This window comes from Coenobita brevimanus, chromosome 3, assembly GCF_032717465.1.
Source record: "Coenobita brevimanus isolate Jiangsu-jjx chromosome 3, ASM3271746v2, whole genome shotgun sequence".
NCBI classification, from domain to species: Eukaryota; Metazoa; Arthropoda; class Malacostraca; order Decapoda; family Coenobitidae; genus Coenobita; species Coenobita brevimanus.
Genome location: NC_136956.1, coordinates 6,762,796 through 6,786,891, shown reverse-complemented (window position 1 = coordinate 6,786,891; position 24,096 = coordinate 6,762,796). Strand labels below are relative to the sequence as shown.

The following is a 24,096-nucleotide window of genomic DNA, read 5'->3' as shown; positions in this document are numbered from 1 at the left end:
AAGGCAACGAATCTTAGCTTCTAGTTCCTACATTTTGGTTACATATTTTTCCCTTAATGTACATTTGCCAACAATGGCATCAGTCCACTTACGATAAATTATAACACTGATCCATTTCACTTGTTTACGATGATTCTTAACATCGATCCGTTTCCTTACGATAAACCATAACATCTATTCACTTCCCTACGGTAACTCATAATATCCATCAACTTCCTTACGAATAATAACGAGAATGTGAGCAATGATTTCATAGACCAGTGATGGAATCCTCGGAGTGTAATTTAGTTTTCAAAATATCATGTGAGAGTTTCACAAAGATTCGACTGGATAGTGGATCGATGTTATTGTTTACAAGTCTGTAGTCAAGGAAAAAAGTTTTGCTTCTCATTTCTGTCCCCAGTACTTTGATCAATTTTCTCCCAGATTCATCGTATCAAAAAGCATCATCCATGGTCACGGAAGTATACCAAGCCTCTCCCATCTTAGGTGTATTGGCCACCAGAGGAAAAGAATAGGTTAAAGGAGGTGGCAGTTTATTAAGCGAACTATTGTTTATAACTATTGTTTATACTGTATCATTCTAAAGTATATGAACTTTTCTCTTCATCGCTGTTCATCACGTCATGTCTCCTTTTCTCTGGCCTCTTCCATGCCTTCCGCTCTTTTCTCCTAGTCATATCACTTCCTTTTTCTTATCTTTCTTGTCTCCCATCTTTTAGCTTTCTCTTCCCTCCTATCTCCAGTCCTCGTCTTTTCTTTTCCCTCTTCTTGTTTGTCTTCACGTTTTCCCATTCCTCTTGTGTTTTACTCCATTCTTCATTTCCCCCCCCCCTTTTTTTTTTTACTCCTAATGTCCTTTCTCTTCTCTATTCCTTTTTCCCTTGTCCTCTCTTTTTTCATTAGTCTTTCCTCTTATCTACCATCTCTGCTGTTTCCACTTATACTGTTTACGTTGCTCTTTTCCTTAAACAAGGAGAAAAAGTTTCGCATCCTTGTGGCCTTAGGAGATTCCCTTACACTTTACCTTAGAGATATACCAAATGGCCCATATATAGCACTTCATTCCCACTCCACCAGGTAATACCTTGTGCGGTGGAGACAGTTAAGTCAGAGTTATCAGTGTCAGTCTTGTATCATTTTTTAATCTCCTATTCCCACTATCGCATCCACGCCCACAGTAGCAAACTGATCCGTGGACACACAACCCCAGATGAGATTCTGGTTCAGTGCAATTACCTGTATTTTGCCCAATCTTCCCTTTATACTGTACACAAGTTTTCAAAAGGTATCAGATTTCATCCCTTCATTTTACGTATTCTTTACTATCTTTTATTGTAACTACGACTCTCCTCTCTTGGCCTTTCTCTTCAACCCTGTTGCTTCCTACGCTTTTGTGGTCGGCAAGATCTAGCTGTCATCTTCAGTCTCCCCGCTGCGGAACTGCAGCAAGATGACCAGGTAGGTAGCGATGAAGCAGCCCATCTGACAAAACCCATATAATTAGTGAAGACTGGCCACGAGATCGGTAACATAATGGCATACGGTAGTTTGTTAGACCCACCGTGATTATTTAGTAGTCGACATTGTAACACATAGTGATGGAGGGTGTGTAACATTGACTGTGGACACAAGCTACAACATGTGTTACAGGTACTGTTGTTAGTACCTAATTGCCAGTAGTACACATATCCCAGTCATGGAGGGTGTGTGACCTTGACTGTGGACACAAGCTACAACAGGTGTCATAGGTATTGTTGTTAGTCCCGGTCACAGCCTTGTACGTACAGCATCTTTCCTTTTATTAGTGAATCTCCCATACATAAAGTCAGTGTTGTTTAGTACCTGATAAAAATGTTTCATGGTGTTGCTGTTGGCATAGTTGTTCTCCATGATTTTCACTTCTCTTCTTCTTGTGTTTTTCTGATTCTGGTCTTGTAAGGTTAGGAAACATTCAATATCACTAGTATCCTTTCCTGTGGCATTCTTGGCAATAGCATCTACCCTTTCATTACAAGTTATCCCTACATGAGATGGTAGCCACGAAAAATTAACATTTCTTCCTATTGAGTTTGGCTTATGAAATATATTTTTACATTCCAAGACTTGTTTCATGGACTGGATTTTACTCTTTAATGACTCTAGCCCCCCTCGGCTGTCACAGAAGCTTACATCCCCTTCACCTTTTACTATGTTTTTAATCCGAGCAATATAGCATTTAGTTCAGCTTGTATTGATGAAATGCCATCTGATAATCTATTGCTAAGTCTTTTCTCAGGATTCCACACCCTGCCCTGCCATTATCCATTACTGATCTGTCAAAATAAACATGGTCTGTGTCATTACCTCTCACAGAATTCATGTACTGTTCAGTTATTGTTTTCATCATGTCAGTAGAGTATAATCTTTTTATCCTATTGAAGGGCATTACATCTAGATTTATAGCTTTTTCTTCCCATGGCGGTACTTTTGGGGATTTACCTTGATGTACACAAGTGCTGAGTAGGTTGTAATTGTGTATGTTCTCAACAGGGATGGGGCCAATTACGATTGTTCTGTTACTATTACATAACTTTACTGTACTATTATTTCAGAGCCCAGCTATTACCTTCGTTATTATTACAACGTTCCAGTATCTGTTACTGTTACTATTTTTATTACAATTACTCGGGTATCTATTACTATTACTGTTACAATTACCTGGTGTCTCAGTCACTTTGCAAAACGGTGAAATGATCCCAAATGCTCAACATGTCAATTGTGTGACCTAGAAAATAGCATGAAATGTACATGCACGCTGAACAATGTAAGTATCTGTAGTCACTTCAATTAACACTCATTTACAAGGTGAAAGTGAGCATTAAACTTACACTAATAAGGCTGAATTTCTTCCATAACAGGAGGTAAGACCTACCGACTCGCTGGATGATGCTCCACTGTCGACACTCAGTAAAATCTGAATCGGTTCACCGTCGTCAGAATGTTGATCGTTGTCAGCTTGGATTGAGTAACCTTCACCGGAGCACTACAGAGTGTCACAGCTCTACAGTAAAAATTTGATCACGTTGTCAGTTGCAAAAGAGACCGCAGCAAAGAGGCGTAATAGAAAGTGATAGACTATTACTCTTTTATTTTGCTTTCCATTACTATTGCTCTACTATTACTATTACATGAATACAAATTTCAGTCTATTACAATTACAGTTACTATTACTCAAAAATGTAATTTTCTATTACTATTACTATTACCCCAGGCCTGGGTCTCAGCCACCTGTTTTATGATGCCTCTCTTGCCTTGTTTGCAGAATGTTCTGACTTGACTTATGTAATCTTTGACATTATTGAGTAGTTTGTTACCCCCACTCGTTCTCATATGCCAGATGGCAGCTACAATACTAACTTCCTCCGCTCTGTTTTTCATGCTTGTTAATCCTAGCTCCATTTTCATGGCATCTACCTTGGAATTTTTGGGGCAAGCCAGGATTATCCTCATTGTTTTGTTCTGTAACTTTTCAAGTTTATCAAGTCTTCCTTTATCAAGGCAAGAGTGGACAGGACTGGCCTATTCAGTCACTGATCTAATAGTGCTTTTGTACATAATTTTTAGGACAGACACACCAACACCTGCACCACTCCAGGCCAGAGATTTCAGGGGTTGCATTGGTGCTGTGCATTGTGTTATGAGGTGGTTTGTCTCTGCTGCCTTACTTTCTGCGGTATATCTCAAGGGTTGCATTGGTGCTGTGCATTGTGTTATGAGGTGGTTTGTCTCTGCTGCCTTACTTTCTGCTGTATACCTCAAGGGTTGCATTCATGCTGTGCATTGTGTTATGAGGTGGTTTGTCTCAGCTGCCTTACTTTCTGCTATATATCCAACTTACATTCCTAGGTATTTATAACTTCTCACTCCTTCTATGTTTGTCTCATTAATTGTTAATTGTTTATACTAATAGCTCAACACTGTAACTTCGTTTTATCTTCATTAATTACAAGCCCCATGTGCTGTATTTGTGCTAAAATTATTTAATGCAGTTTGTATATTATCAAATGACGAGGACTGAAGCATGATATCGTCTGCATTTATAACTGTGGTAACTCCAGGAGCGAATTTTATACATGTTGTTTTGTTCATTAGCACATTAAACAACAGAGGGCTTAGACCTCCCCCCTGAGGTGTACCTAACTCAAGTCGTTTCTCGTGGGAAAGTGTACCCTGTACCACACTTTTTTTTTTTGTGTGTCCGGCTCTGGGCATAGGCTTCACAGCCTGCTATCAAGGCCCAGCAGTCCTCCTACATACCATACACCTCTACATGTCACCACTTCGGTGCTAACACCCACCGTCCATATTGAATACATGCTAGGGTTGTCTCATACAGGACTGGTGTATTGGTATTAGCGGGGGTATTTTTACGACATGTCGGCGGGTCTTCTGTTAGATCAGTAAAGCCTGATTTAATGAAATTCAAATCCTTAAATTGTTCCCTGCCCCAGCTGGGATTCGAACCTGGGTCTGTTACGACTGCAGGCCACCTCTCTACTGAGTGCCCTCTGCCCAAATAAATAATCACCCACCCAATGTAATAGTTTCCCCTTGACTCAGCTGTTGGCTAATTCATATAGTATTACCCCATCATTCATCCATCCATCCATCATCAAATCCTACGTTGCCCCTTGAGGAGCGCAGGAGCCCAGGGCTAGGCAAGTTGGTCCTGACATTTAAGATGAGAGTGACCAGCCTCACTCATCCTTGAGTGGCATTACATGAGCTATAAATCCCAACCACTCCTTGGATATAAACCTTCACCGGCCCAATCCGACTGGAGTGTCATAATTACCCACTAAACCACTAGGCACCAAAATTTGGTTGTATGGTTACCACCCAGCATAGTAAATGGTTTCATGGTGAACAGGATACCATCTGGCTTGTCACTCAGTTAGAGTCACCCTTCAGCTTTGTCAAATGCACCCTTGAGATCAGTGAACACCCTGCAGTAATCATATTCATTGGACAGACACTTTATCACAGCATCGGTTGTTCCTTTACCTGTTACAAATCCATACAGATTTTCACTAAGCTTATTGTCAGTGAGATGCAACAGTCTCTCTATCATTGTTCTTTCCATCATTTTGGCGGAGCATGTCAGAGAGACAGGCGTCCATCCTCCATTAGCTTTGGGTACAGGGATTATAAGGCCTTTCATCCATGCTGTTGGTAGCTGACCCTCCCTAAGCCATAACTTACGAAGGTCCAGGAGGGACTGTCATCCATGCTTGCCAGGCAGTTTAGGATATCATACGTCATTCCATCTTCTCCCGAAGCTCTGGATTTCCCGTTTGGTGCAGCTCGTAGTAGTTCATCGTTAGTTATTTCTACTCCAGAAATATCTCCCATGTTTAACCAGAGGCGTCCCGTTGACGTATGGGTACATTGCAACATTTTGCATTTGCCAGTCCCGACGACTTACTGGTACATTGCGCAATTGCAAGGTTCATAATTTGCACAATTTTCAATTTTCGTGCGTGATTTTTCGTACGTATACACGGGACACCTACCTCTATTCCTCTACAAGATGCCAAGCAGGGACAATGCCTTACACTGCATAACCTCCCCCCCCCCACACGCCATTGTCTCGGCAATTCACCTGTTACCAGTGACCTGGCCAATAAAGACATTCAGGGCCAGAGTGATTCCCCAATCGATGACAATGTGGAGGACAAAGTTTACATAGCATTAGAGGAAGAAACAGTCAGAAATGATGATCAGGTAATGTGGCAAAAAAAGGTCAGGTATGGTGATGAGTTAGTGAGTGAAACTATGCTTATAATGCCTATATTACTGTTTGAAAACCAATATACTCTCGTACTACATATACTGTAAATTCGTACCAAGTAAATAAATAAATACCGTTTATGAGTGGTGTGAAATAGTTAACCTCCCATAAAACTCGTTTTCTTTGGTGCCAGCCTGTTAGAAAACCCAGTAAGGTAAGGAGGTACTGCTACCTGGATCGAGCATTTTAAACCTCAGTAGAGCGATTTCTCTATGAATTTTCGATGTTTCTCACCAAAAGCAGAGGTTTTAGCCCCCCCCAAAAAAATCGAAAATACCTCGGGATTGGGGGGTGTCAGAGGTGCGAAATAGCTCGGGACATGACTGGTTAAAGCATTGACTATACAGCTTCGTCTTGATTCCTGCCATCCCTGTAATGCCTCCAAGATGGCCTGAGGCAAACACTCATTACAGTACTTGCCTCAGCCGCCCAGGTAGCCATTAGTTCCTCTGCTAGAATCTCAGGGTTGGGGTGCACAGTGCTGTTGACTTTCTTCCCTCATACTTTATCTTTTTTTATTTTTTTTTTTAATGCGAGGAAGAAGGAACCAAAGGCCATGAGCCCGCAGTAACAGTTCCCTCCAAGAGAAAAACAAAATACAATAGAGAGCCAAATTCAAGATCCGATCATTTTGAGATGCCTGGACACACTACGTTTGAAAGACTGGAGATCATAGGCAGCAGGAAATACAGACAGAGGGAGACAGTTCCAGAGCTGACCTGTTGCATAAATGAAAGACTGGGAGTAACGGTTAACTCTTGCATTAGAGAGTTGGACAGAAAAGGGATGAGAGTTTGCTGCCAGACGGGTGCTACGCGCCCGTCGTAGAGGTGGAGGAATGCAAGCAGACAGTTCAGAGGAGCAGTGACCATTAAAGTAGCGATAGAAAAGAGATAAAGATGCAACAGTGCGGCGAAGAGACAGAGGTTGAAGGGAGTCAGTAAGAGGAGGAGAGTTAATGAGACGAAAAGCCTTTGACTCCACTCTATTGAGAAGAGCTGTATGTGGGGAGCCTCCCCACACATGAGAGTTGTACTCCACACAGGGGCGGATTTAAACCCCCTGTATAGAGTCAACAATTGTGCAGGGGTAAAGAAAGAGCGGAGTCGGCTTAGCACACCCAATCTCTTGGAAGCAGATTTTACAAGAGATGTAATATGATCTTTCCAAGATAAGTCCCGAGTAAATGAAACCCCAAGCATGTTCAAGGATGATGCAGGATTAAGCTGAATATTATTAAACATTAGTGGGTATACCTGTGGAAGATTTTGTCGGGTTGATAGGTGTAAGAACTGAGTCTTAGATGCATTAAAGACTACCATATTATTTTTACCCCAGTCAGAGATATGAGCCAAGTCAGACATTAGGTGTGCCATAGCCTCATCCCTTGTTTCTTGAAGTAACTGTTGAGATGGGCGTTGCGGGAACTGAATGGAAAGGTGAAGGGTGGAGTCATCAGCGTATGAGTGGATAGGGTTAGATGTACAGCTTAGATCATTGATGAATAAAAGGAAGAGAGTTGGTGATTGGACAGAGCCCTGAGGAACACCACTGTTGATAGATCTAGGAGAAGAACGATGGCCGTCTACAACAGCGGCTATAGAACGACCAGAAAGGAAGCTAGCGATGAAGGCACAGATAGAAGGATAGAAACCGTAGGAGGGCAGTTTGGAAATTAAAGATTTATGCCAGACACGATCGAAAGCCTTTGAGATGTCAAGTGCAATGGCAAAGCTTTCACCAAAGTCCCGAAAGGAGGATGACCAGGAGTCTGAAAGGTAGGTGAGAAGATCGCCAGTGGAGCGTCCCTGACGGAACCCATACTGACGATCGGAAAGATGGTTGTGATAGGAAAGATGCCTTAAAATTTTTCTATTAAGAATTGACTCGAAAACTTTTGAAATACAGGACGTTAAAGCAATTGGACGATAGTTGGAGGGTTGGGAGTGGTCACCCTTCTTTGGGACTGGCTGAATGAGAGCAAACTTCCAGCAAGAAGGAAAGGTACAAGTTGACAGACAAAGGCGAAATAGTTTGCCTAGGCAGGGTGTAAGCACAGAAGTACAGTTCTTGAGAACAACAGGAGGGACTCCATCAGGCCCATATGCCTTGTTAGTACTGAGGCCAGTGATGGCAGAAAATACATCAACTGAAGAAATTTTAATGTCAGCCATGAGGAAGTCAGAGGAGGGAAGTGATGGAGGAACAGCACCGGAATCGTCTAAGGTGGAATTGGAGGAGAAAGTCTGTGCGAAGAGATCTGCTTTATCGGTAGAAGAAATAGCTACAGAACCATCAGAGTAGAAAAGAGGAGGGAAGGATGATGCGGTAAAGTTGTTAGAAAGATTTTTGGCAAGGTGCCAGAAGGAGCGGGAAGAATTCGAGTTGGAGAGGTGAGAGCATTTAGTATGGATGAAATTATTTTTAGTAGAGCAAAGAACAGACTTAGCACGATTCTGGGCAGAAACGTAAAGACGATGTGATTCAGGGGTGGGTTGGCTCCGGTACCTTTTGTAGGCCTTCTCCTTGTTGCGGACAGCATTAGAACAAGCGTGATTAAACCAAGGCTTTCTTGCGTTAGTCAAAGGATATGAGAAAGGAATGTATGCTTCCATGCCCGAGAGAATAACCTCCGTAATGCCAAGGCACACTCAGATGGCTCATGGCCATGGAAGCAATAATTATTCCAGGGAAAATCAAAGAAGTACTGCCTGAGGGCCTCCCAGTCCGCGGCTCCAAAATGCCACAGACGACGTTTCCCTGGAGGGTCCACAGGCCGTACCGGAGTGATAGGACAGGTTAAGGTAATAAGGTTGTGATCGGAGGAGCCCAACGGAGAGAAAAGATTAACAGATTAAGCAGAAGGATTAGTTGTGAGGAAGAGGTCAAGTATGTTGGAGCTCTCTCCAAGGCGGTCAGGGATACGGGTAGGGTGCTGTACAAGCTGCTCTAGGTCATTAAGGATAGAAAAGATGTAGGCTTGTTCACCAGGTGGATCCGTGAAAGGAGAGGAGAGCCAAAGGTGGTGGTGAACATTGAAATCTCCAAGAATGGAGATTTCAGAGAAAGGAGAAATGGACAGAATGTGTTCCATTGTAGAAGTAAGATAGTTGAAGAATTTTTGATAGTCAGTAGAATTAGGGGATAAGTAAACAGCACAGATATATTTAGTCAGAGAATGACAGGAAAGCCGAAGCCAGAGTATGGAGAATTCAGAAGAATCAAGTTCAGGAACACGAGAGCAAGATAAGTCGTTGTGTATGTATGCACAACAGCCACCTTTGGCTTTGAAATGAGTATAGAGAAAGTAGGAGGATACAGAAAAGAGTTTGCTGTCAGTTGCCTCAGACAGCTGAGTCTCCGTCAGAAAAAGAAGGTGAGGTTTAGAGGAGGAGAGGTGGTGCTCAACAGAGCGAAAGTTAGAGGAAAGGCCGCGAATGTTGCAGAAATGAAGAAGAAGAGAGTCAGACAGTGGTTCCAGGCACCTCGAGTCGTCACCGGGAGAGGGGCAGATGGCGGGTGCATTTATGGTCCCCCCCCCCCTGGGGACTCCGAGGCTGGGTGAATTGACGCCATTTTTGGTGACTTTTGAATAGGATGTGTAGTGTGTACTGTGCATGTAGTTTGGTGAAGATAGTTAGAGAAATTTGTACTGGAGAGCATGCTGGCCTACTCTCTGTGTAACTGAGACACTGAAAAAGTTCAGCAAAGGGGGATGGTCAGGAACTAGTCCTGAGGGCTGATGAAACGGGAGCTCCAGCACTCCCTGACATCAGCTTTCCATCCACCTCGGGAGTACTGCCCTGCTCGACTGGTGCTACAGCCTACATCCCTCCATATCTTACTAATGCTTTTACTGTTTCCTATTTGTGAATTGCTTTCAGTATTCCCCTTGTACTTCTTTCTTAGTTTGCTCACATAGTTTTGCTGCGTTTAACAACGCTACTTTACTTTGATTTTTCCTTCCCGATTGTTCTCATTTTCTGTGAGCCGCCCTTAACATTGGCAACCACTTCTTTAGTGTTGGGTTGTATTATTTATTTCTTTGACTGGGACCTTTTAATGTAACTTTGGGTTTTTCTTGATAAAGTATATCTTCTGTTGCTTTAACAAAGTCCTCGTAGAAGTTATCTATATTGGTTGGATGATTTTTATACCAGCTCTGGATGGCAGCAAGAAAATAATTAATTCTTGTTTTTGGCAGTGTTATCCATTTTCTGTTATCACTGTCCTCTCTTTTTCCCAACGGTATTTTAATAATGAGCGAGAAGTGGTCATTAACGAGTTCAGGTGTCACTTTACACTCTCCCCCCAAATCTTGCCCAATGAAAATAAATGCATAATCCGATCATCCTCCCTGTGTGTGAGATGCTTGCTGTGTCCCCAGCAGTTTTATTTAAGGATAGTCTTACAGAAATTAATAGAGATTCACGCCGTTTTCATTAATCTTACCAGCGAATTCCAGTGCTTTGTGTCGTGCATTTAGGTCACCTGCAACTAATAATATTAAACCATCCTTCTTTAATACTCTGTCCGAGACTGACTTCATTCCTATTTTCTTGTGAGGATTCTCCAACAGCTGCAAAAGAACAGACTTTTTAATATATGTCGATACGCCCCTTATCCCTTTTTCAGCGAGAAGCTGGTACTTTTGGTAACCACTTAAGTTGGCCATGTTGCCATTCCTGTCCCCAGCCTAATGGAGGAGTATTACATCAGCTGAATACTTAGTGATCCAATAGTGTACATCAAGTGACAGTGCACATCAAGTTGAGCATATTATCATTCCTGTCCCCAGTTTACTGGAGGAGTATTACATCAGCTGAATACTGAGTGATGTACATCAAATGTACATCGGGTTGACAGTGTACATCAAGTTGAGCACACTCTCATTCCTGTCCCCAGTCTACTGGAGTGGTATTACATCAACTGAATACTTAGTGATTTAATAGTGTACTTCAGTGAATCTAGTTGTTAAACCATTCATGTTCCATGACACAATACGTAATTTCTTAAGATCCAACAGCCTTAGTGTTAGCCAATGGTGTGCCTGTACCCGTCAAAGCTTCCATTTCTGACATAAATATATCCATATGCCTGTTTAGTTCTACCCATCCCCTAAATATCTTTTCTTTTTTTCTTTGTCATCTTCGCATTTTTCCAAGACTCCTCCTACTCCCACCACTCCTCTGGTCATGAGTTGGTGGGTTTTAAGAGTCTTTTCTTTCCCCTTGATCACAATTTTGCGTTGTTCCAATACGCTGTTCACAGTCTTCTTTTCATTATTGCCAGCATTCACACTAGCTTCAGCACTATTGCCAGCATTCACACTAAGTTCAGCACTATTGCCAGCATTCACACTAGCTTCAGCACTATTGCCAGCATTCACACTAGCTTCAGCACTGTTGCCAGCATTCACACTAGCTTCAGCACTTTTGCCAGCATTCACACTAGCTTCAGCACTATTGCCAGCATTCACACTAGCTTCAGCACTCTCATTTTCATTAGGCTATTTCGTTAATTCATTTACTTTGTTTTCTAGTTTTCTATTTTATTACATAGTACACGAATGTATTCAAATAAGTCTGTATTTTCTTGTGGCCTTGTTCCAGTTCCATTGTTCAGGCTCACCTGTGTTGTGCTGGTATTAGCCTCTCCTGCCTCATTTGTGACCTGCGTGGCGGACACACTGGTATTTCCAATCGTTACACTCTGTCATGAGTAGGCCCACTTTCCACTGCCACTCACTGTGTGGGAAGGCTTGGCCATTCTCTAATCCATGGGTCCCCTGTAACGGGCTTAAGCCTCTGCGTCCAGGGATTCACACCTGCTGTCCTCGCTGGTGCCGTCTGGGTGGGGGCAGCTGCTTGGCGGGTGTTCATCTCCTCTCCACCTCCCCTCCACTGTCCGCCCACCTTAGGCCTCCTGGGGCAGGAAGTGGAGCGAGCATTGTGTTCACCCCCAGTTAAAACATCAGGGCTCCTCTCTTGTCATTCCATCCCCAATTTTACTTACACAGGTTTTTGGGTGATGCTTTCATCCACAGACTCTGCATCTAAGATTGAGTTGACAACTCCACGCTCTATGGCCTCACCTGGAGCATCTTAGGCAGCTTTTGGGCTTCTTCACATACTGTGCTGAGTGCCTGTATACGAGTCCTGTTACAAATACTTTGTTGGCCACTTGTTTTATGAGAGCCACCACCTGACTCCTTTTCTCTCCCCTCACTGTAGTTCTGTATGCTACAGTATTCGTTAATCATCCAACACTGTGTCTGCCTCTACGCCATATCACGTTGAGTACACCGCTTCCCGTCCGATCAGCGAAGTTAAGCAACGTTGGGTCTGGTTAGTACTTGGATGGGTGACCGCCTGGGAACACCAGATGCTGTTGGCATAACGTTCTCCCTACGTGTCAAGTGGGGTTGGTGGAGGATTAGTGCCCCTCCCAGTAAAACAGTTAACTCTGAGCTCTTGGCCACCCCGTTTGGGATACATGACGTCTGGCAATGAAAGAATGAATGATATGTTGCTGTTTTTTTCATTTACCCCGGGTTTTCATCACAATACCTTCATATCCATTTGTAGTGAGGAATTGCACAGCTTCTTGAGAGCCAGCTGTGATGTATGGCCTATATTTACCCTCTTTCAGTACAGGCAAAATGCCCTTTGCTCCTTCCCCAGCCTTACTGCCCACAGTGTTTTGTGCTGGTAGTCCAGCGGGCAGTTGGTTGGAAACAGCAGCCTCAGCCTATTCCCATGGGGTTCTGTCGACTCCTATCTATTCTAGGACTCCCTCATCTCACGTGTCTGGTCTTGCTGCTGCATATCAGTTGTATCATTGTCTTCATTTTCATCATTCACTCTGTTCTTCTTCTTCATCCCGCTTGTGCTTGGGTTTTCCTCTCCACTGCTTGGATATTGCATTTCAACGCTATTGCAATTTTCCTTCTTACTTGTGACCAGGGTGAACCCAGTTTCATCGTCACTGAAGCAGTCTATTGCCAGGGACGGGAAGGGAGTCACTCATGCATGTGGCCATGATCCCAAGCTTGCAGACACGGTGTGAGGTGTTAGAACATAAGAACATAAGAAGAGAGGATAACTGCAGTAGGCCGGTTGGCCCATGCTAGGCAGCTCCTAGAAGAGTAACTGAACTACTAGAATGAGATAAGGATAGCAAAGAAGAAGGCTCTCCCCCGCCCTCCAAACCCTCCAGCCGAAGCAGGCAGGAAAAAGTCAGAAAGAACACCACGCCGTATAGAAAAACTGGCATGGACATTTTACAGGAAAGTATGAAAGGAGAACAGACACTATCATAGTGTAACCTGAAAGGGAAAAATTATGAATTAGTATTGGTTATAAGATTTTCTTTTTTCTATATCCACCCCTTATTAGTCATATGCTTATCTAGCCTATGCTTGAAACTCTCAATGGAAGAGGCAGCAACTACTTTACTAGGTAGCTTATTCCATTCGTCTACTACTCTATTACCAAACCAATTTCTACCGATTTCCTTACTGAAACGGAATTTTTCTAGTTTGAAACCATTATTTCTAGTTCTATCCTGTATGCTCACTTTAAGTACCTTGCTAATATCTCCCTTATTTATACCCTTCATCCACTTAAACACCTCAATTAAGTCTCCCCTTACTCTACGCCTTTCTAGCGAATGCAGACTTAGTCTTTTCAGTCTGTCTTCATATGACAGGTTCCGGACGTCATGTATCAGTTTTGTCATTCTTCTCTTACATTTTCTAACGAATTAATATCCATTCTATAGTAAGGACACCAAAATTGTACTGCGTAGTCTAAATGTGGCCTTACTAATGCTAGATAAAGTTTCAGTATTACTTTAGATGATCTATTGCTCACGCTTCTCGAAATAAATCCTAGGACCCTATTTGCTTTATTTCTCGCATTAATACACTGTTGCCTTGGTTTAAGGTCGTTACTGAACCATAACTCCTAGATCTCTCTCGCATTCCGATTTGCTAATTTCTTTGTTATCTAAGTTGTATTTAGTATCTCCAATGGTCTTGCCTACGTTACGTACTTTACATTTTTCAACGTTAAATTCCATTTGCCAAGTTTTAGACAATTTGGACAATGTATCGAGGTCTTTTTGTAAGTTATGGCAATCGTCAGTCGAGTTAATGATACGCCCTATTTTGTATCGTCGGCAAATTTGCTGATGCTGCTATTTACTCCTAAATCTAGATCATTTATATATATGATAAATAATAAGGGACCGAGTACTGAACCCTGTGGTACACCGCTAGTTACTAATCCCCAGTCCGACTTAATTCCATTTATTAATACTCTCTGCTTTCGTCCTTTCAGCCAGGATTCTATCCATTTTAAGATATCGCCGTCTATACCGTGTGCTCGAACCTTTCTAACTAACCTTTCGTGTGGGACCCTATCAAAAGCTTTACTAAAGTCCAGATAAATTACATCGTAAGCTTTATCGCTATCTACTGCCTCATAGACCTCCGAGTACAATGACAAGTTTGTGAGGCAGGATCGTCCTTGCCTGAATCCGTGCTGACTTTCGTTTATAAGATTAAATCTTTCTAACTGTTCTCTAATCTTATTTGCCAAAATTGACTCCAACATTTTTCCTACTATTGACGTTAGACTTATCGGACGATAATTCGACGCAGCTGATTTATCACCCTTTTTAAAGATGGGCACTACGTTTGCGGTCTTCCACGCCTCGGGAACTTCTCCTGAACTTAAAGAGTCATTAAATAATGTTAAAAGTGGCTGACATAGTTCTTCTTTGGTTTCTTTTATAATTTTTGCATATATATTGTCCGGACCTGGCGATTTTTGAGGTTTTAACTTATTAATTTCTTTCAATACTTCCTCCTTACTAATGGTTATTTTACTAAGAATATTTTCCGTATTCTCATCGTAAATATTTGCTGCTTGAGGGACCAGGTCTAGATTTTCCTTGGTGAATACTGATATGAAATAATTATTTAGGATGGAGCACATTTCTTTATCTTCACTGGTAATGTCACCTGATTCTGTTCTGAGTGGTCCTATCCTATCTCTATTTTTTGTTCGGTACATTTGATAAAAACCCTTGGGGTTTTCTTTTGATTCACTAGCAACCTTAATTTCATAACTTCTCTTTGCTTTTCTTATCTCCCTCTTTACTTCTCTATTTAAAATCGTGTATCGGTTACGTAAGTGTTCCTCTCCACGTTTTATTTTTCTATCTATTCCTTTCCTTTGGCCTATGAGAGATTTTAATCTGTTGTTTACATCTTGGTTCTGAATTATTCGTTCTAAACGGTTTTGAAGGGATATATCTATCTTGGCCTCCGTGTATTATAATTATTAACTCGTTATACTTCTCACTGGTCGAACATTTGCTTGGTACTGGAGCTGAGTTAATTCCCGTCACCTGGACTACATTCCTATCTACCACCTCCCCCCTCACAGACACCTGACGGACATTCCCACGTGTTTCCTGCTCACCTATGACCTGAGGTTCCTCACTGACCTGGCATTCCCACAAATAGCTAATCTCCCTGTGGAATACCGTTAGAAAATAAGCTCTTAAGCCATCGAAATCTCCTAGACGAAAATCAGGAACGGTGGAGGTATTTTCAGTGGAACAGACATCCCAAATAAAACTGAACTTAGTTTCTTCATGATCGCTATTACCAAGTCTTCCACCAACCTCTATATCATTAATGATATTTTCTTTATTAGCTAAAACCAAATCTAGTATATTATTACCTCTGGTGGGCTCCCTGATATACTGATAAAGAAAATTATCCTGTACTACCACTAGAAAATCCTCTGACTCTGCATCCCCTGTCTGATTTCTCCAATCTATCCTTGGTAGATTAAGGTCCCCTACAATTATTACTAAGCTGGACTGTGATGCTTTCCTAATTTCCTCCCAAAGGTATTTACTATCAGCTCTACTTAATTTAGGAGATCTGTAAATTGCTCCTAACACTAATTTCTCCCTATTGTTACTAATTTCGACCCAGACACTTTCTGTGTCCCTGTTTACTTTAATGTCTGCTTTATTGTAACAGTTTAATGCATCCTTTACATAAATAGCTACCCCTCCCCCCTTTCTTCCCTGACGGTTTGACACAAAAATATTATGGCCTTTTATCTGATATTCTGCTAAAAATTCTCGTGTGTCCGTATTCATCCAAGTTTCACTAATAACGGCAATGTCTATTTTCTCGGTACAGATTAAAGCCCTCAGTTCATCCATTTTATTACGTAAACTCCGGCTGTTTGTGTAGTACACTTTCAGATTATTACTAGTAGTTATGCCTTTACGTTGGCATTTACTGTTATTTATTTTGTTACTAACTGGGAAACTCTTTACTTTACTAATATAACATTTTTTTGTACTATCGCTTATCGCCCTTTTATCATCGTTTGTTCTGTCATCTATCATCGCCTGCTCAATTTGAGGTGCCTGAGTGGATGTATCTACACTAATGGCTGAACTTTTGTTCTTAATTTTGCAAGTATTGATGCAGCTATCCAAACATGGTAATAATGATTTCTGAGTGTAGTTGCTGCAACTTCCTGTACACCTACTTCTCAACCTCGAAAAAATCCCTCCAACTCCCTATCTATCATTCCAGCTAAAACAGTAACTCCCTGCTTGCTAAGATGAGTCCCATCCCAACTATACAAGGCACTCCGTCCATATAACCGGTCCCAGCTGTCTATGAAAGGTATTGCATTATCTTTGCAATACCTTTCAAGGCGGCAATTAAACCCTATTGCCCTGCTCAACCACTCTCTTCCAACCCGCCACCTGGGTAAAATACCAAGCACTACAGGGGTTCCTCCCCTCTCCCTAACCTTTTCTAACATCAACTTGTACCTTTGCCACAGTACCTCACTCTTACGGCTACTAATATCATTGCCTCCTACACTGAGGCACACAGTGGGTTTGTCACCACTATCCTTTATGATATTTGATATTTTTTCTATCACATTAGCCACCCTGGCCCATGGAAGACACACATGTTTAGCGAGTGGAGTATACATGGCCCTGTTCAGATATTTCACCTGGGAGTCTCCAACAACAACATTTTTCTTACCTTTCTTGTTCTGATTATACTTACCTATACTGGAAGTTCTCTCACCTTCCTTCTCCTCTACTTCGCTCTCTGCCTTCCCTTCACATTCGTCCCGTAGTGCGTCGAAGGCATTAGTGGTCTTAACTTCCGTTTGCTTCTTAAGAGTGAACTTCGTTGCACCCTTGTTAACTAGTGTCCAACCTTCAGCCTTTTTCTCTTTCTCCTCCAACATCTTCTCCAACAATTCCCTCATTTGTGCCTTCTCCTGCCTGAGAATTTGTACCTCCCGCTTCAGTTCGAGAAGTTCCTCCTTTAATTCAAGGTAGTCCTTTTCAATACCTGCAGTGGGGACACAGCTCTCTGCCGAGGAAGCCATTACGCACTAGTTCACACAAGGTAGCACAGCACTATCACCGGTCACTACGGGTCACCACAACACACTAGCACAACACTTTCACGGATTACTAGCACAGCACTATCGCTGATCACTACAACACACTAACACAGATCACTAAAACACACTAGCACGACACTAACACAGGTCTCTGGCACGTCTGAGCAGACTGACCTCACGAGAGCGACTGGAGACCTCACTGGAAAGAGGGCAGATGCCTCAAGTCTGCCACACCTGAGTCACATACTGTAGCTTTGGCAGAACAGGTCACAGAGCGTTGGATGCCACCCACACCGAGGTCAGGGGTCAACTGTGTGGAGAGGATGGAGAGCGAGAGACTAACAAGGAGAGTGTATGTGAGTGAGATGGAGGGGGGGGAGAGGGAGGGGGAGGCTGAGGATTAGGTAGTGGGATGGAGTGGAGAGGTATATGAGAGTGGGGGGGGATGAGCTGGGAGAAGGGCAGCGAAATGGCTGAGGACAGGGCGACGTGTAGGTGATTTGTCTGTGGCCACCACTTACGGGATTAAGGTGTCTGGTAATAGATAGATAAACAGATTGAGTATCCCTGTGCCTGGTATATTGGAGCCTTTATAAATGATGCAATACGACGATGACTGACAGAGAGACTGACAGAGAGACTGCAAATGTGTCGGCTGGGAATGTACAGCAGAAACTCACCGGGTGGCATCCTGTGTGGTGTGGAGATGGCTCAGTTTGCTGGTGTGGGCATGGCAGAGGAAGCAGGAAAGGAATACATGATGCAGGAGAGACTTTTATATCACCACCAGAGCCATTTCTGCAGCCCTTGAGAAATTACATGGCAGAGTGGAAGAGGAACATTATATATGGACTACACTGTGTATGTCATGGTTGGAAGAGAAGAGTGAAAGTAAATATGTTAGATGTGTGTGTGTGTGTGTGTGTGTGTGTGTGTGTGTGTGTGTGTGTGTTGCAGTATGAGATGCTGAAGTAGCAGGCTTGGGTACTAGAACTTAACCAATGATGTATTTTCTTGTTTTATTCTTTCTTCCTGGGATGAACTAGAGTGTGACCTCAGGAATAAAAGACTGAATAGGGAGGCTGCTAGAGATTGAGCAGTATGGAGAGCTGCCATTAGGTGACCAAGGTTGAAGCATGCAAGCACGTTGGAGCCTTTATAAACAAACAACTTGCCAGCAATTTTCTTTGACATATGATGGATCCATAGTAACAGGGGTTTTATGAAGGCTTTATCCAACCTCTCCAGTTTGAAAAGTCTCTTCTTATCTGCATAAAAAGCTTTGAAGTCAGCTAGAATATACAGCAAACCCTTGTTTTGCCATGAACTAATATGCAATGAATCACTTATACGATGATGACAGAGTTAGGACATTTGTTGGATGTATGATGCCATTTTTGCTCCTGTTTTACAATCATCACAATACCATACAAAGCCTCACTGATTGATGTACACTAACTATTTTCTGTTATACCATCACCGACATGCAAAGTTACAGTCATTGACGATGGTCTTTGAACTGTGTCCCTGTCGGGTGTGTCAGTGATGGATCAGTAGTGTGGTGTTGGAGTTCATCATGGCCTTTGAACTGTGTCACTGTCGGGTGTGTCAGTGTCAGTGATGGATCAGTAGTGTGGTGCTGGAGTTCAGGCAGGAAGTGAACTGCAGTGAACTGAAGTAACAACCAACTTAGATGAGTTGCAAACTTATTTTTAGACTTTTTTTCTGGGGATGACCCTTGGCCAAAAATGTATCCCCATTGAACCCATGTTATAAATGACTCAGTATACAATAAATTATGTTACCTATGGGAAAAGGGACTAAATAGGGAGATTGCCAGAGTCTGAGCAATATGAAGAGCCATCATTAGGTGACAAAGGCTGATGCAAGCATGCTGGGGCCTTTATAAATGATATGATATGCATCCTCCTGATAATAGAAGGGCATCCTGTAATGAGAAAGGTGCCATCGTACTGAAAGAGTTAATAGACAAAGTGAAGTGTGTAATAGATACCTGTAGATGGTTAACGACACCATACCTTAACAGGTTTTCATCCGATCTGAGTCTGGAGGCAGTGCGGTCGTTGCAACACAAGTTCTGCTAGGAGCGAGACTGGCTGCAGTACCACGCCCCCCACAGTGTGCTCCTGTTGCTGGTCCGGGAGGTGGGAGAATTGGCACAGCTCTTTCAGTGGCGGTCAGAGGTGGGTGTACTCAGTGTTCTCTTTCACCTGATGGATCTGGCCACAGGTTGGTATACTGTACTCTTGCGAGTATTTTTTCCACCTGAGATGGTTTGGACATGTGCAGAGAATGGAGGATGACAGTTGCGTGCAGAAAGTAAGAACTGTGAAGGTCTGGGTGGGGTTGCGAGAGGCAGATTGAAAAATTCCTGGGCCTGAATAGGGAGGCAGCCAGAGACTGAACAGTATAGAGAGCCGCCATTACGTGGCCACGGCCAACGCATGCAAGCATAATGGAGCCTTTAAAAGCAAAATTGTTATAAATGATATGATTTTCGTGGTCTAGATTTTTGTCCCGTAGCTCAGGACAGAATGATATAATGCTGTGGCTCTGCCTCCTTCCCACAGTGCTCAGCCACGTTAGAGTAAAAAGGATTGTGATTATTTTTTTTTCATCACAACATAAAGTAATGGTATTATAGTTTCTGCCTGTGTTCATCATTGATTTGTGTGTTTCTGGCCTTGGGTTTTAGTGATCTGTGAACTTAGTGACTGTGCAGAGGATGGAGAATGAGAGACTGACATGAAAAGTGTATGGTAAAGGTGGAGAGGGGAGGGGAAGGAAGAGAATGAAGATGAGATGGAGGTTGTGGTGTGGAGAGGATGGAGGAGAGACTGATTAGAAGAGTGTAAGTGAGGTGGAAGGGGAGACCAAGGATATGATGGAGAGATGGATTGGAGAGAATGGAGAAGGAGAGACTGACCAGAAGAGTGTATATAAGAAAGGAGGAGGGGGAGAACAAGGATAAGATGGGGAGATGGAGTGGAGAGAATGGAGAAAGAGAGACCGACTAGAAGAGTGTATGTAAGACAGGAGGAGGGGGAGAACAAGGATGAGAAGTAGGGATGGAGTGGAGTGGATGGAGAATGAGAAACTGATCAGAAGTGTATGTGAGTGAGGTGGAGAGGGAGAAAGGAGGAACAGACCAAGGATGAGATGTAGGGATGGAGAATGAGAGACTGACTAGAAGAGAGTATGTGAGTGAATCTGAGGGGAAGACCAAGGATGAGATGGAGGGTTGGAGTAGAGAGATATATGAGAGAGGATGGTGTGAGATGGAGGAGGGCAGCGTTATGACACAGGACAGGGCAAGATGGAGGTGATTTGTTTGTGGCCACCCCTAATGGGATAAAGGCATCTGGCTATTGATAAAACAGATGGATGGTGTGGAGGCGACATGAAAGAAGGAAAGTAGGACATTCTCACACAGAAGGAGGTAATGACAAAGAATTCAGTCGTTAAAATTCACCATCGTTAAAAGTCTGGGAACCAATTACCATTATAAACAGGAAGGCAGCTGCATTACTGAACTGTTACTGATGATGGTGGTGGTGATTGTGGTGATGATGTATGATGATGAATTATGGTGATGATAATGGTCCAACATGATGGTGATGATGCAGTGATGATGAGGATAAATTATAATGGTGATAATAAAACAAGACAGCGATGATGATAGTCTGTCAATCTATTTATTGCCAGACGCTTTAATCCCGTAAGGGGTGGCCGCAAGCAAATCGCCTCCATGTCATCCTGTCCGCCCTTTCACTGCCCTGCTTCTAGATCACACACCCCTCTCTCATATACCTCTTCCTCTCATCCTTGGCCTCCTCCTTTCTCTCCCCCCTTCCACCACAAGCACATACACTCCACTTGTTAGATTCTCACTCTCCACATGGCCAAACCACCTCACTGTGTTTCTCCTAAGGCTTTCTATCACATTCACATCCACACCACAACTCTCCATCGTTTCCTCATCTGTCAGTCTGTCTCTCCATGTAACTCTGCATACTCCCCTCAAATAACTCATTTTCACTGCTCTCACTCTTAACTTGTTTCCTTCCAACATCCATACATTAGAGTTGGCATCACAGTACTGTCATGCAGCGACTTGTTTACTTCCATGCTTACTTCCCTGTTTCTGATCACTGCATTTAAAGAACCAGTAACCTTTCTTCTTTTTTGTACCTTTTCAAGCACTTGAACCTCTAAACTTACACCCCTACTCATCACACTACCCAAGTACTTAAATGCACTCACATTTTCCATTTCCTCATCATCCAGCCTCACTGTACATTCACTGACTTCAGTTCTCTCAAAGACCATGACTTTACTCATCCCTACATTCACCTTTAGATACCGTTTCTTACACACTCTTCCAAACTCTTTCGCTAAGCCTTGCAGTTCCCCTTTGTCTTCACTTAACAGTACAGTATCATCTGCAAACAACAGTACAGGGAGTTTCCAAACACTCTCCTTTCTCATTAAAGCTTCTCCAACATCCACTGTGCCACCTTGCATCTCTTTTTTAATCCCATCCATATACAGACTGAACAACCATGGTGACATGACACATCCTTGTCTCAGTCCAACATCAAATCATTACCGACACGCACTGCAGCCTTAGCACCTTCATGCATACTCATCACAGCTTTCAGCAACTTCCCACTTATTCCATATATTCTTAATATTTTCCACATTCCTTGTCTATCCACCTTGTCATGTGCTTTCTCCAAATCCATGAAGGCCGTATGTAGCTTCTTTCCCTTCTCTAGCAACTTTTCCATTAAAGACGTAAGAATGAATATCTGATCTACACAATCTCTTCCCTTTCTAAAACCTCCCTGTCCTTCTCCAACTAATTCCTCTGTTCTTTCTTTAACTCTGTCAGTATGTATCCTACCATATACTTTTCCTATTACACCAAGAAGACAAATGCCGCTATGATTACCACACACTGCTTTTCCCCTTTTTTCTTTGTACAAGGGAATAATAATACCTGACTTCCAATCCTTTGGGACTCTTCCTTCCTCCCATGCCAATCTGCACATATTCCATATCCATTCAGTTACTATCTCTCCCCCATGCTTCAGCGTTTCACCACACACTCCATCAATTCCTGAGGCTTTCCTCTTTTTGACTTTCTTCATTGTGTCCACCACTTCCATCCTGCTGATTTCTTCCTGTTTTCTCACCTCCCTCCTTCTCCCAGCCATGGCCCATAACTTATACTCGCATCACTTTTGTTCTTTATGTTTAACAGTTCCTTTAAATACTCTCTCCATCTGCTCACTTTTTTCCCTTCTCCACTGGTAATCTACCATTTTTATCTTTCACACTCCGACTAACTTCTTTTTCACCCACTTAAATCTCTTTACCTCTTTCCAGAATATTTTCTAACATTCCCTCAACTTTACACCCAAATTCCTTCCAAATTCCTCATCCACTCTTCTTACTCTCACTTTGCTATTCTTTTCACCTCTCTCTTCCTCTCTACATTTAACTCTCTTCTGTCTCTCATGTTACCATCGCACCCCTGTTTCTGATCCTTTTACTATATGCTTTCTTCTTTTTCCACCACGGCCTGTCTCACCTCTTCATTCCACCATGCTGTTCCTTGCATCACATTTCATCTTCTCTTCACCCCACACACCACGTCACATGCTGCACAGATTTCTTCTGTGAATATCTTGCACACACCTTCCACCTCCCCCGTCTGCTCCAAATCGTATTTACCCAATCGTTCCTACACTTCCCTCTTGTAATCTGCCTTTTTTCCATCCTCTTGCAACGCCTCTGCCCTCATTGTATGGACTACTTCCTGCTGTCCTTCTCTCCTTCTATTTCTCCATTGCATTTGAACTTTGACTTTCAATATCACCACATGGTGGTCAGAAAGTCCACTCCCCCAACCCATGTATGCTCTTGCATCCATTGCGCACCTAATTCTGTCATCCACACACACATAATCAACCATTGCTTTCCATTCGTTCAGGTCACCACCCACCTTTTTCATCACTTGCCATGCATATCTGTGAATCATTTTGTGTCTAAAGAGGGTATTGACTATCACCAACCACCTCCCCACACAAATGTCCAGTAGAGCACTGACATTCCCATCGAGTTCTGCACCCATTCTCCACTCACCAACTACTCCATCCACCTTCACATTCTCTACTTTTCCATTCCTATCTCCTATCAGAAACACTCTGTCATTCCTTTAAAACTTTCCCATGCATGCATCCACATTTTCCAAGAACTTTTCTTTCCCGTTGTTTGCACAATCTTGTGCTGGTGCATACATGCACACAACCACCCATAATTGTAGTCCTACTTTCAATCTTACCCACACAATCCTTGAGCCAGCTGATCCATCATCATCATCATCATAATCCCGACCTTTCCCACCCTAGGGCTGGGTGAGGAGTGGCAATGTCCAGACAGCTCAAGTTTGCCCAATCCAGTGGGTCACGCTTCCTTCCACTCATCATTCAAGAGCACGGAATCATGGTACTATCTGATACGACAAAAGCTTTCACCACATTCTGTAGTTTTACATAAACGTGTCTAATGGAGATAATCCAGACGCTGTCATGTTAAAAAGTGGTGTCAAATCCGTGATCATGCACTTCTCACAACATTTATCCAGCCAGCTCGATCTCTTATCAGTCCCATAGCCTCTCAGACCATATCTCTCTTCCCCACACACTCATCCACCTTCTCCTTGGCCTACCTCGCCTCTTCTTTCTCAAATTCGCTCAGATATAC

The 24,096-nt window shown here is 42.8% G+C and overlaps 1 pseudogene; it reads left to right on the top strand.

Annotated features, from left to right (window-relative positions):
• Positions 1-12,111: 12,111 nt before the first annotated feature.
• Positions 12,112-12,229, top strand: LOC145394520 (5S ribosomal RNA; annotated as a pseudogene).
• The last annotated feature ends 11,867 nt before the right edge of the window (positions 12,230-24,096 follow it).